Below are 13,698 nucleotides of genomic sequence, written 5' to 3'. Positions count from 1 at the left end.
TTAGAGAAGTCCATACACAAAAAGCAGTGAAGGAACGGAGGAGAACAAGAAAGGAGCTCTTGGAAGTGCAAGACATGAAGACAAAAACGGTCAAGTAATGACAAGGACAACTACCCAAGTACCTCCAGGCCAGCTGCCTTTTCCATCCAGTAACGCCCCCGACCTGCTGCTATGGTCACCAACAGACTCCAGCTGTGGAGGCCTCTGCTTATCTCCTAGTTCCTGTCACCCTGGGACCATCAACAGCCTTTGACACATGGGTCCTTCTAAGACTCGAGAGCCCCAGCGCTCTGTCCGTCTGTTCTTACGCATGTACACCCAGCGCCAACCTCCTTCTGAGCCCGGGGCCTACAGAGGCCTCTGATTTGGATACACTGGATTCCCCTCACGCACGGCATGACCATGACGGAGCCCTGAGCAGAATAAAAATGCTGAGGATGGGAGGGTTCCAGCTCTCTGCCCATCTTCAGGCTGGGACACTGGGCTCCCCCTACCTTCTGGCCCAGACATCACCGGCTCTCCTGTTCTCCAGCGGGTGGCTGCAGATCTGGGACGGCGGCCTCGGTGAGTGCATGAGCTAACTCCTTAGAATCAATTGATCAATCATTCAATCAGTCAATCAATCTCCTAGGAGTCACAAAGACCTGTCAGAGAGGTCCTCCAGGGAGTGGGTGGCTGCAGATCTGGGACCTCGGCCTCCCTGAGTGCATGAGCTAACTCCTTAGAATCAACCGATCAATCATTCGATCAATCAATCTCCTAGGAGTCACAAAGACCTGTCAGAGAGGTCCTCCAGGCAGTGCAACCAGGTGAGTCTAGAGCCAGGAGGACTTAATTAGGGGAGTGTGAAGGCTGAGCTTGTGACCTACAGACTCCACTCCCCCCAGCCCCGCAGCACCAGAGCAGTGGGATGGGCCCTCTATTTCCTGCATCCCCCAATCCCGGAGCTGTGGGGTCACAAGGGGGAGCTCACAGGTCACTCAGAGGCAATGCGGGCGTCCATGCAAGTCTACATCCCGATGTGATGGAAACCAGCAACTGTCATGTTGGGAAAACAATGGTACAGAGCCACCAATGTTTCTACGAACTTAGGAAAACGTATTGTCTTGCACCCTTTGTGGAATCATTTGTGGAATTTAATTTTTTTAAAAAAAATAATAAATAGTGATAGCAGGAAAATAAGCACACAAAAAAGCCATGCATGAAAGATAGGAAAACGAAAATTGGAGAATAAAACCACAGCTTATTGTTGGCAGAGCATTAGCAAATTAAAGTAAGTAGAATTTATGGTATCTTAGTGCATTTCGAACGTGGATAGAATAAAAAAGGTGGTGATGATATAAGGTGATAAGATATAAGGTGATAATATAAAGCAGCCAAATGCTTAGGACTGTAATCGGAAATAATACTTTAAACAAATAAATCAAGACATAGCATCATACGCATATTATTTAGAGACAGAGGTAGAAATAAAGAAGAGACACCCCCTCCGCCCAGAAAAAAAGAGTTGAACAAAGTGGTGTGGGGCCTTAGAGAAGCAAGAACATATATTTATTTTTTTTTATTTTTTAAATATTTTTAAAATATTTTTAAATATTTTTATTTTTTATTTAAAAAAGATATGTATTTACTCGTGAGAGACACAGAGAGAAGCAGAGACACAGGCAGAGGGAGAAGCAGGCTCCCCGCGGGGAGCCCAATGTGGGACCCCGGAATCACGCCCTGGGCCGAAGGCAGACGCTCAACCACTGAGCCACCCAGGTGCCCCAAGAACATATATTTAATTATAGGCAATCTGATTTTCTTTGACCATGCACACCTGTGCTTTGATTAAAACAAACATGAGCTCTAAGAAATTGCTTTGGTTTACCTGGTATGTGTAGAAATACGTATGTGCCTACGTGTGTGGGTTTAAAAAAAAATGAGGAGGAAATAACCTACACCCCAATGGCCACTGTTGACGGATATATGCATTGTCCCCCGTAAATACTAGAAATGCCCTTTGCTTCAGCATTACCTCTCCTACACAATATCTTCCCCTCGACTTACCGTTCTTTGGAAACTATTATTTGCGATGATAATACAGCGGAGCCTGATTACCCGAAGCTCTGTTGAATTTTCTTGTTCTTTACCCTCATTTATGAATAGGAAATAAGAACTCACATAATGTATGCTGTTCAGTATATCCTGAGTGACCATTTCTCCATAAACCTTGTAAAAATGCCCAAAAGCTTCGCTGTCATTTTCCGTAAAATATCAGCACGCCCATGTCACAATTGCTAATAGTCTGAAACAGAACATTCTGCTTGATGCACACGGCGTCGGACAGAAAGTGAGGTGTAACGGGCCGGCGGCACCTCCTGGATGCAGAAACTCATGCGGGGATACTCAGAAGTCAAGTTTACCCGGGGAGGGGCCTCCTCGCAGCGGTTAAACAGATGGCATACAGTATATTTAGTCCCTGCTACACCGTAGACACTCCGCAAGTCTACTCTTCATTCATTTATCAGGTGGATTCAGAGACACATCAAAAAAAATAATAAGAAAACAGGGCAAAAGCATTCAAATCAAATGGTTGCATATATTCCTACATTGCTTTCCTCCCCATACAGCCACGTGGAAATCTGGTTAGCGAAGAGTGCTCGGTATTTAAAAATTCAAGGATTAGGGACACCTGGGTGGCTCTGTGGCTGAGCACCTGCCTTTGGCTCAGGGTGTGATCCTGGGGTCCCGGGATCGAGTCCCGCGTCCGGCTCCCTGCATGGAGCCTGCTTCTCCCTATTCCTGTGTCTCTGCCTCTCTCTCTCTCTCTGGGTCTCTCAGGACTAAAATAAAATCTTAAATAAAAATAAGATACAGATTAAAGAATTGAAAGTTCAACTAAATTGAAATTTTGAGCCCTTCAATCATTTTCTGGCAACGTGGTTTATTTGCTCACCAGCGGCCTCACAGCCAGGGATAGCACTGGCACTGGTAGGGCGGACGGTGTCATTTCTGAAGCACGCACGATGTCAGGTGCCTTCCTCCGAGCTCGTCTTGGAATTCAGACGAGGAAGCCCACATTGACCTCATTTTTACAAAGTCCTGTTCCCTTCTCCGTGGCGTGACTTTTTCTCACTGAATCGTCCACGCTGGGGCCCTCCACTGCTCTCACTATGGGTAGTCACTCATTCTTTCCAAATTCCTGCCACCTCTGTCTTCTACAAATGGTTTCGTGTTGAGGGAGGAGGTAAGTCAAAGCGATCAAAAGTCCGGGTGGCTCAGCAGTTTAGTGCTGCCCTTGGCCCAGGTCGTGACCCCAGGGTCCTGGGATCGAGTCCCGCGTCGGGCTCCCTGCATGGAGCCTGCTTCTCCCTCTGCCTGTGTCTCTGCCTCTCTCTGTGTGTCTCGTGAATAAATAAATAAAATCTTTATTAAAAAAAAAAAAAAAGCCACCACCAGGACCCAACAGGTGTGCGTGGCCACAGCTAGGGTTTTCCTGTTCCTAAGGAAGCCGGATGCGGGCCAGGGAGCCTGGGGACCCTGGGGTCGCAGGCCATGCTCCGCAGGGGACCACGCGGGTGGCCCAGGGCTCCTAGGGAAACACCAAATACCCCTCCAGCTTTTCCTTACTCCACAGAAAGTAATCCTCGGGGCAAACATGCAGTCGCGGGCCAGGCTGCCCCGGAGCCCTTACTATACCCTGGGTCCTGAGCTGGTTGATGCACCTACTAAAACACGCTGTGCAGAGCCCGGGGCGAGATGTGCACTGTCACCGAATTCCTGCAGCAAGATGAGGAGGAGACAAAATCCTATCAGAGCCTCCAGGTGAGGGGCGGGAGCTTGTCCAGGTGGGATCCTTCACTAGGGTCCTCACCGGGTCAGGGGAGGGAGGGGCTCCTACCCCAGATACCCCAAGGTCTCCCCTGTTCCAAGCCTGGGATCAGGGTGGATTTACATCCCCGCCCGGCAGCCTTGGTCCCCGCCTTGCAGACAGAAACCAGGACGGGGTCGCCAGGCACGAGGTCAGCAGCACAGGGGGCGGGCGCAGGGTGGGGGCCCCGTTGCACCTGCTGGCCTCCCTGCCTCCCTCGCTCTCTCTCCCTCATCTCTCTCCTTCTCTCTCTCTCCTTCTCTCTCCCCCTCTGACAGTGACTTAAAGACATAACAGCCTCCCAGCCCATTTTAATGAACCTCCTCTGGATTCCAGTGGTGTGCTGCCAAGGTGAAGACATCAGTCCCTCCAACCATAAAGCAAAAAAAAAAAAAAAAAAAAAGGAAAGTCAGTGTCCTTGGATAAACAATTTGCATGCCCATAAGGATCCAGTGATGCAGAAGCAGAAAGGCTCATTCTGGCCCCTGGGTGCAGAGCACAGGGGTGCATTCATCAGCGGCCGCCCGTGAATGGGGGGCCTCATCGCCCGCGGGGCCGCCCCCGGGCCCAACACTGCTCGCCTCTGTCCCAAACCCGCCCTTTCCCGGGGCAGGGGGATGAATGACTTTCCAAAGTAACAGGAACCACACATCCGCCGGGGCGAGGGGCGAGGATGCCTCCAGTCTAAAAGCCGAAAAGACGGTCACACCTCCTGTCAAGTTTCTTTTTTTTTTCTTTTTTTTTTTCTTTTTCTCCATCAAGAAGCACAACAAACACGCTTTGAGTTTTTCCATTTACCAGTCCGGAGGAAAGAGTGATTGATGTCGCTTCAGTTTCTGCGACTCGCGAGGACGCCCCTCGCCTTGCACTCGTGGAGCTTCCAGAGCCGGGCTGCGGGCTGCGGGCTGCGGTGCAACCTCTCTGCAGCCGGGGAGATGCGGGGAGATGCAGGGAGACGGGGCCACGGAGCAGGGCGCGGGGAGGGAGCCCTCCTGCCCACAGGGGACAGCAGCCGGCGGCCTCGGCCTGAGAAGGGAAGGCCAGGCCATCGCATCGTGTACTTGGCCTTGCAGCTACCAGCCCTTGCAGATGCACTCGGCCTCTTGGCCCATCCTGCCCCAAACCCCCATGATGGGCTGACTTCCACAGGGGTGGCCTCCAAAGCAAAAAAAAAAAACAAAAAACAAAAAAAAAAACAAAACCAAAAAAAAAAAAAACACTTAGGGCACATGCCAGGGCTTCCAGACAAGAGTGGGTCCCTGAATGCAGGCCGGGCTTCCACGCTCCTCCCGTGAACCGCCAAGCGCTGTGCAGGGCTGGGCGCTGCTCCCTCCTGCTGGTCGCCCTGTGGCTTATTCACAGGCTGAGGCCAAGCCGTGTGTAGCCTGGCAGGCCTATGACTCTGCAGGTGGCGGTCGGGTCATTGAAGGTGCTGACTGCCCTTCAAGGCCAGGGGTTCACACACCCGCACTTGAAATCACTGCCTAACCCCCCCCCCCACCACCACCACCTCCTGCTCACACGCGTAAGGGAGTATTTGCAATACCTGTGTAAGGTCTCTGGTCCTGCAGCCACTCCGATCTAAGTGGCTCTAGGATGTTATTTAAAGTACTTGAGAGAATGAGAAAGGGGGGGATGGAGGAGAGAGAGAGAGAGCCTGCACAAGCCCTGGGAACCAGGCTCCCCCCACCCCTGAGCAGGGACCTCGGTGCAGGACTGGATCCCAGGACCCTGAGATCATGACCTGAGCTGAAGGCAGATGCTTGACCAACTGAACCCCCCAGGCCCCACCTTCCAGGATCTGATATAAATGAGTTATATACGAGCTCCATTTCCGGGGCTTATATCCTTGGGACTTTGCACAGAGACGCCACCAGCAGAACGCAATCTTGCTACACATGAATCACAGCAGGTTCTCGTTCTCCCTTGAAGGTGGCTTTGAGCAGTACTGAGGCCCCACACAGCCCCAGGGCACCTGCACGGCGAAGGGGGGGTGCTCCCTACGTGATGCCATCATTAGTTTCAAACCCACTTTGTCCATCACATTCCAGAACAGTGACAAAAAAAAAAAAAAAAAAAAAAAAAAAGCAAAAAAAAAAAAAAGCCTATGAAAGAAAGAAAACAGATCTACCTTCAAGCAACGTCTCGGTGGTAACAAGGGCAGTTTTGGAAAGCCGCCCGATCGGGTGCCACTGTTTTTCAGCATCGTAATTATCGTAATTTTAGGGTCTGCGCAGAAGCCACAGACACATGGAGTGACCACCCGGGGCCGGACACCAATGATCCCACAAGGACGGACGAAGTCTTTACAAAAAGAATAAAAAATAAAAAATAAAAAATAAGAAAAAATAAATAAATGGGGGAAAAAATCAAGGATCAAAAGGAGTATGCCCAACGCCTACTCATAGCACAGAGTCCCACGCAAAATTAACCTTTCGGACAATACACTCACTCACTGCATTTAGAAGCAGTGCAGTCTCTTTGGGGAGATTGTTTTTCTCTGCCAATTTGAATCCATTCCTAGGTTGGGGTTCAGAATCCAACTTAAAACCCTCAGCTGTTCTTCAGCATTAAGGCTGCGATAAAATGTAGACGTGTACAGGGAGTTTCTGGGCCAGAGAAAAGTGGAGGTAACAGCTGGCTCATGAGAGGAGCTTTGTAGTATTTTATACCCCGTCAGTAGGAACAGAAGTTCCTTTTAAAAAAAAAAAAATTTTATTTTATTTATTCATGAGAGACAGAGAGAGAGAGAGGCAGAGACTCAGGCAGAGGGAGAAGCAGGCTCCGTGGTGGGACTCGAACCCAGGACCCCGGGGTCATGACCTGGGCCAAAGGCAGGTGCTCAACCGCTGAGCCACCCAGATGTCCCGCAACAGAAGTTCCTATCATCTGAAATCGTACCTGCACGTTTACAGCAAATGGGACGTATCCTCATCTACCATTAGATATTCCCATTTAGAGGATCCCATTAACTTTTTTCTTGTACTTTTTTTTAAGATTTTATTTATTTATTCATTTTTTTTAATTTTTTAAATTTTTATTTATTTATGATAGTCACAGAGAGAGAGAGAGAGAGACAGAGACACAGGCAGAGGGAGAAGCAGGCTCCATGCACCGGGAGCCCGATGTGGGATTCGATCCCGGGTCTCCAGGATCGCGCCCTGGGCCAAAGGCAGGCGCCAAACCGTTGCGCCACCCAGGGATCCCCTTATTTATTTATTCATGAAAGACACAGAGAAGAAAGAAGGAAGAGACACAGGCAGAGGGAGAAGCAGGCTCCATGAAGGGATCCCGATGCGGGGACTCGATCCCAGGACCCCGGGGATCACACCCTGAGCCAAAGGCAGGCGCTCAACCGCTGAGCCACCCGGGTGCCCCAAACTTTTTAATTTTTTACACCACAATTGTAAAGTTTCCTGGTTTGTTCAGGAAGGCAAAGCCCACGCGATCAAGTGATTCCTGAAGGGAATCATTCATTACTCGACGCACACTGGCTTGACACACATGTGGTGACCAAAGGAAAAACGGTTATTTCCCTTGACGAAGAACAAGCAATAAGGGTCTTTTGCATTTAACTTCAAACTGAGGCTGGGTACCCAAAAAATGGCTGGGGGCATTTTGCAGATGGCTTCGGTTCACGTCTGCCTGTCTGCCACCGAAGCTGGGTGATTAAGACGAACGAAACCCCGTGACTCACACTTGGCACAACCGCCACGTGGAAACGCTAAGGAAAAAAGGTGGTCACGGGCACGTGGCTTAAACTCTGGGTTCTCTTATGCTGAGAATTTATGATCGTCAGCGTTCCTTTTAAAAGTAGGGTTTTAGGGATCCCCGGGTGGCCCAGCGGTTTAGCGCCTGCCTTTGGCCCAGGGCACGATCCTGGAGACCCGGGATCGAGTCCCATGTCAGGCTCCCTGCTTGGAGCCTGCTTCTCCCTCTGCCTGTGTCTCTGCCTCTCTCTCTCTCACTCTGTGCCTATCATAAATAAATAAAAATGTAAAAAAAAATAAAAATAAAAGTAGGGTTTTAGATCAGACGGGCACTAAGCTTATCAAATAGTGGCGCTGATGGATATGGGTTTAAAACCAGCTCTTGGACAATGGAAGGTTTCATTTAAACCTCTTTATAAAAAATACTGAAAGTTGGGGCTCAGGATATTCCCCAAAGCAGGTAACAGTGAGATTGCAGCCGCTCCGGGCAGCCCGGGGGGGCTCAGCGGTTTAGCACCACTTTCAGCCCAGGGCCTGATCCTGGGGACCCGGGATCGAGTCCCGCGTCGGGCTCCCTGCATGGAGCCTGCTTCTCCCTCTGCCTGGGTCTTGGCCTCTCTATATGTTTCTCAAATAAATAACTAAAATCTTAAAAAAAAAAAAAAAAAAAAAGATAGCAGCTGCTCTGACCTGCTGCTCTGACCTGCTGGGACCGGTTAGCCGGGAGGGGAAGGGGCGAGGACGCACCTGCTCACCGCCCTGCCCTTCGGGAGCCCAGAGGCGAGCCGGGCCCCACTCCCTGCAACAGGACACGCACGAAGCTGCATCTTTATTTCAGAGGCGGACGAGCACACAGTCACGGGCATCGAGTTTCTGAAATCTGAAGACTCGCAGGGAAAGATAAATGCACTGACTCACACTTAGCCCCAGCCGGAGAAGAGGAAAGAAACTGATGGAACAACCAATTTGCGGTGAAAAATAACTGCACGGAGGGGGGAGGAGGGGGGCAGAGGGGGGCGGTGCCTAGAAGCTTCAAAGTGCCCATGAAAGTGCCCGGGAGCGCCGCGTGCATCTCCTTTCCAGTTACCTGCCTCTCCGGCCCGAGGCCGCACCGTGACTCTGTCCCTTACGTGTCCGGTCACTAGATGGGACAATCGGCTCTGTGGGTCAGAGCCAGTGAGTCGGACCCGCAGCCAGCCCGCCGTGAGGCCGGCGTGTTGCACCCGGTGCACCCTGCCCCCCCCCCCCCGGGTGTGCGTCTGCCAGGTCGGTGAGCACCTGCACCCTCCGGAGAGACCCATCAGGGCGCCGGAGCTCCTGGGGCCCCCCTTCCCCCGGGCCCCCCGAGTATGTTGGTAAAGCCAAGGCCACGAAAGGTGTCAGCACTACCTAGAGCGTCGCTTCTGCATTTTGAGGGTGACATCTGTCTGGATCCACGTTGCACTGGGTGAGCGCTCACAGATGCCCTGGTAAAGGGGCGCCTCTAGGCATCTAGGGTGCAAACGTCAGGTGCGCCCCAGACCCCAAGGGCCCGCAGAACCCGGGGCTGCTGATGGTGGGGCCCGCCTTAGCCGCTGTCACTCTCACCCGTTACCTCTGACCTCCACCAGCTGCCACTCCCGGAGCGAAATGACCCAGGACGTGCACTGGCACACGCGAAAGCAAACACGGTGCCAACACCCTTGCCCTCCCCCCACCTCCACATTTTGTCAGGGAGCGAGAAGCAAGGACGGCGCTTGAGGACTAGGGTCCCCAAAACACATCAAGAGGACTAGGGTCCCCAAAACACATCAACAGGACTAGGGTCCCCAAAACACATCAACAGGACTAGGGTCCCCAAAACACATCAAGAGGCAAGGAGTCATAATCCAGAAGCCTGTGTCTTTGTAAATGTCACGTCAACATCTCAACAGAATTAGACGACCCCATGCAGGGACCGGCGACCGTCATCGCCCCTCTGTCCTCTGAACAAGCCTGAGAGTGACAGCTCGACACAGACCACCCCCCCACCCGCCCCCGCCGCCACCTGCCCGGGGACCAGGTCCTAACTTTCTCCCCGCTTGTCTCTGCCTTAAACCTCAAAGACGGAAGAAAAGGGGCGCAGGGATAGAAAGAAACTCACTTGCCGGGTTAAAGTTTCATCCTGAGCCCACGTGAGATCACTTGAGATCACGCAGCAAGTTTTGTCACCAAGGCTGTGACCCGCAGCTGCCTTTGGAAACAGCCAGCGCTCCTCCCGGGCGTCCAGGAGGATTCCGGTCACAGGGGACCCCTCCTGCTCCTGGGAGGCATCCGGCTCCCGACCCGGTTCCTGGAGGGCCTCCGGGAGGCTCCTGGGCTGCAGAGCTGCAGGCACGCTGGCCTCCTGGGGTGTCAGCCGCCGAGCAGGGATCCGTCTGCCCTCTGCCTGCCACCCTTGGGTGCACACGCTGCTCCCGGGGCGCCTGCACCAGCCACCCCCGGCCTGCTCCTCCCGCACACGCAGGGGACAGGTGACCGCTGAGCTCTCGGCGTCAGTTAGCAGCAGGTGCAGCAGGTGCAGCAGGTGCAGCAGGTGCAGCAGGTGCAGCAGGTGCCGCGGCCCCAAAGACCAGCGGATGCCCTGCTGGCCGCCGGCGCCGCTGCTGAGCGCGGGCCCCTCAGCCTGCCTGGGATGCTCGCTCCTCTCCGGTGCGGCTGCTGTCACTGCTTCACCCCGGCGGCGCTGAGAAGTTTAGCAGCTGACGCTCCATGACAATACTGGTGACGCCTCAACGTAATCCCTTAAGCACCTTCCGCTCCCCTCATTCATTCTCCGCACCCCCCACCAGCCACTTTGTTTAAACAAACCCGCCCTCTCGCATTGAGCTCGGTGCATCTCCACACCCTCCCACCCCCTGCCCCGGGGCTTATAGAAACTTCCCGCACTGCACAGGAGCTAAGAAGGCAGGTTTCAGGTCGGGGAAAGAAAGCACAGGTAAGCGGCACCTGAGGGCATCGCGGAGAATCGCAGCATAAGAAAAGTGACAACATATGTCTTTTTTTTTTTTTTTTTAAGATTTTAATTATTTATTCATGAGAGACACACAGGGAGAGGCAGAGACACAGGCAGAGGGAGAAGCAGGCTCCATGCAGGGACTTGCTCCCAGGACCCCGGGATCATGACCTGAGCCGAAGGCTGAAGCTCCACCACTGAGCCCCCCCACCCCCCAGGGGCCCCCACAACATATTTCTTAAATACAAGATCCTCACAACTAAGTCACACATAATCTGGTGGAAACACACCCACACACGGTTATTCTATCATTATTCTATCATCGAAGTCAAGTGCCCCTGCCTCAAGGAATTTGCCAGGCCTGGGACTTAGCATGCCCATCCCGAAATGGGCCCACATGCTCATGTTTACCCTTGGGAAGGAAGAACCTAAAGATGAAAGCAACCGCATGGCTTCTTAGAGCAGTGGTTTTAACAGAGCAAAGGTCCTGAGGTTGCTTGAAAATGACAAGCTCAGGGGCTCAGGGGTTGAGCTTTATTTATTTATTTATTTATTTATTTATTTATTTATTTATTATTTTTATTTTTTATTTTTATTTTTTATTTTTATTTATTTTTATTTATTTTTTATTTTTATTTATTTTTTATTTTTTTATTTTTTTTATTTTTTTAGGGGTTGAGCTTTTTAAGAAAAAAATGTACGCATCCCCCAAGGCCTCTAGGCTGTTGCCGTATTTATGTGAATATGTTGGCAGAGGGAAACATCTCACTTCATACTAAATTCACTTTATCTAACAAGTCCAGTTTTCCGAAGGAGAGGAAAAGCGTCTAGAACAATGTGGAAACAATCCAAAGTCAGCCAAATGTGTCATGAACATCAAGCAGAAGAAGATGTATGATTAAATCAAAGACGAATCATAGGTGACCCCCCCACCCCCCGCAAAGCCCTGGGGCAGAAGCCAGCTGCTCTTATTTTATTTACAACTCAAACAAACAGAATCACTTGCTTCCTTCCAGGCTCAGAAGCTGGGGGTTTTGTGGGGAGGAAGTGTTAGGGACACACGCATTTCACTGATGTTTTAAAGGTTGAAATATTGATGTTTTAATAAAGATGTCTTCATCAATAATGTTTAAAGAAATCTGAATTTTGTTTGAGGCTTTTTTTTTTTTTTTTTTAATCGTCTCACCGAAACACGACGTATGTGGAAAATCCATACCTTGAGACCGCTGGTTGAATAAAGCAGCTGGTGTTACGAAGATTTTTTTTTTTTTTTTAGTAACATGAATTATTAAATGTAGTTTTCATGAATGGCAAAGCCAGTCTCATTCCTGGTGATCTGTAATTATAGCTCTGATACATCACAAAGATAACCGGAACACAGAAAAGTTCATCTCTTCCTCACCTCCGGTGAGGAATTAGATTATTGTGAATTCAACTCTTAAGGGCGGCAATAGTTGATCTTTTCTTTTTTAAAGCACCGTATTTAGGCTTTGGGAAAGAATATACTTTTTTTTTTATTTTATTTTAATAAGATGTAAAAAACGTAGGATAGAGGACAGGATGCGTTTGGGTGGATTTTAGGGACCAATTTAAAAATGCAACAAACATTAAAAAATAAAAAATAAATAAAATAAATAAAAATGCAATAAACAGGGACACCTGGGTGGCTCACAGTTTTGCCCCTGCCTTCAGCTCAGGTCGTGATCCCAGGATCCAGAATCGAGTCCCATGTCAGGCTCCCTGCGAGGAGCCTGCTTCTCCCTCTGCCTGTGTCTCTGTCTCTCTCTCAGTCTGTGTCTTTCATGAATAAATAAATGAATCTTAAAATAAATAATAAATTAATTAATTAATAAATAATATAAATAAATAAATAAATAAATAAATAAATAAATAAATAAATAAATAAAAATGCAATAAACCAAAGGGAAAAGTCATTGAAAAAAAGCCATTACCTTGAGACAATGGGGAATAAATGCTATCGACTTCTTTACAGCTTTTTTCTCTTTTTCTCTCTCTCACACACATTTGTTTTTAATTTTTAAAAATATTTTACTTACTTTAGAAAGAGAGAGAGGAGCTTTAGCCCTTGGTGGGGGAAGAGGGAGAGAGAGAGAGAATCTCCAGCAGATTCCTCCCCACACAGGGAGCCCGACCTGGGGCTCGATGTCATGACCCTGAGATCACGACCTCAACCAAAACCAAGAGTCGGAGGGACTTTTAGCCAACTGAGCATCAAACAGTTGCTCAATCAACAGTTGATCAATCAACATCAAATTGAATCCCACTGTGCAACACATTTTAACACCTTTTTTTTTTTTTTTTAACAAAATGCCATGGACATTCCTTTTTGGTCAATACATGTGTATCTAAGGGATCATAATTAATATTTCATATATATATGCACATATATAATTTATTTCACAAACTACTTATGTTTTGACGTTTCGTTTCTAATTTTAATATATTTGTAGAGCTATCTTTTATTCTACTCTTTCAGCAGAACATTCTAGGAATGGAGACGACGGGTAGAAGGGAGCTGGCCATTTGCTGGTATCACGTGAACTCTTACAGATGACACCTGATGAGGTCTGTGTGTATCTGAGCATCCTGAACGACCTACGTTCCAGGAAGGCCGGGCCCTGTTTATGTCTCTACACCCTCTACCTCCCTCCATGTGTCTCAGGTGCCAGGTTACACCTGAAGCTCCAACATCCCCAATATGCCCTCAAAGCGAATGGGTTAAAACACTGTAAGACGCTCCTCTTGCAGTGAACTGTATGGGCCTTCCCTTCCCTTAGCACTATGGGAAGCAGAGGTGTAGCTCGTACTGGTCAGATTGGAGGACGCAGGATTACGAAGGGTCAGCAGCCACCAACCAGGACAAGCAGAGGCCACCCAGAGCTCTCGAATCAGAGAACACAAATGTCCTGTGTGAGAGACACAGAGACCCACGAACCACCATGGGCCAACTTCCCAGGACTGGGAGGAGAATTGAAACTGAGTGAAGAAAACACATTCTCACAGCATGATGGGGACGGAGGGTGAACTTCAGGATGGGAACACGGTAATGGGGACCCATAACTAACTCAAAAGTTGGGGGGGGGAATCCCAGCAAAGAGGACTGAGTCATCGTGTTGCGCAGAAAGAACAATCAGGAAGGC

Source organism: Canis lupus, chromosome 26, assembly GCF_011100685.1.
Source record: "Canis lupus familiaris isolate Mischka breed German Shepherd chromosome 26, alternate assembly UU_Cfam_GSD_1.0, whole genome shotgun sequence".
Classification (NCBI taxonomy): domain Eukaryota; kingdom Metazoa; phylum Chordata; class Mammalia; order Carnivora; family Canidae; genus Canis; species Canis lupus.
The sequence above is the reverse complement of the archived record's forward strand: the minus strand, read 5'-3'. Positions refer to the sequence as shown.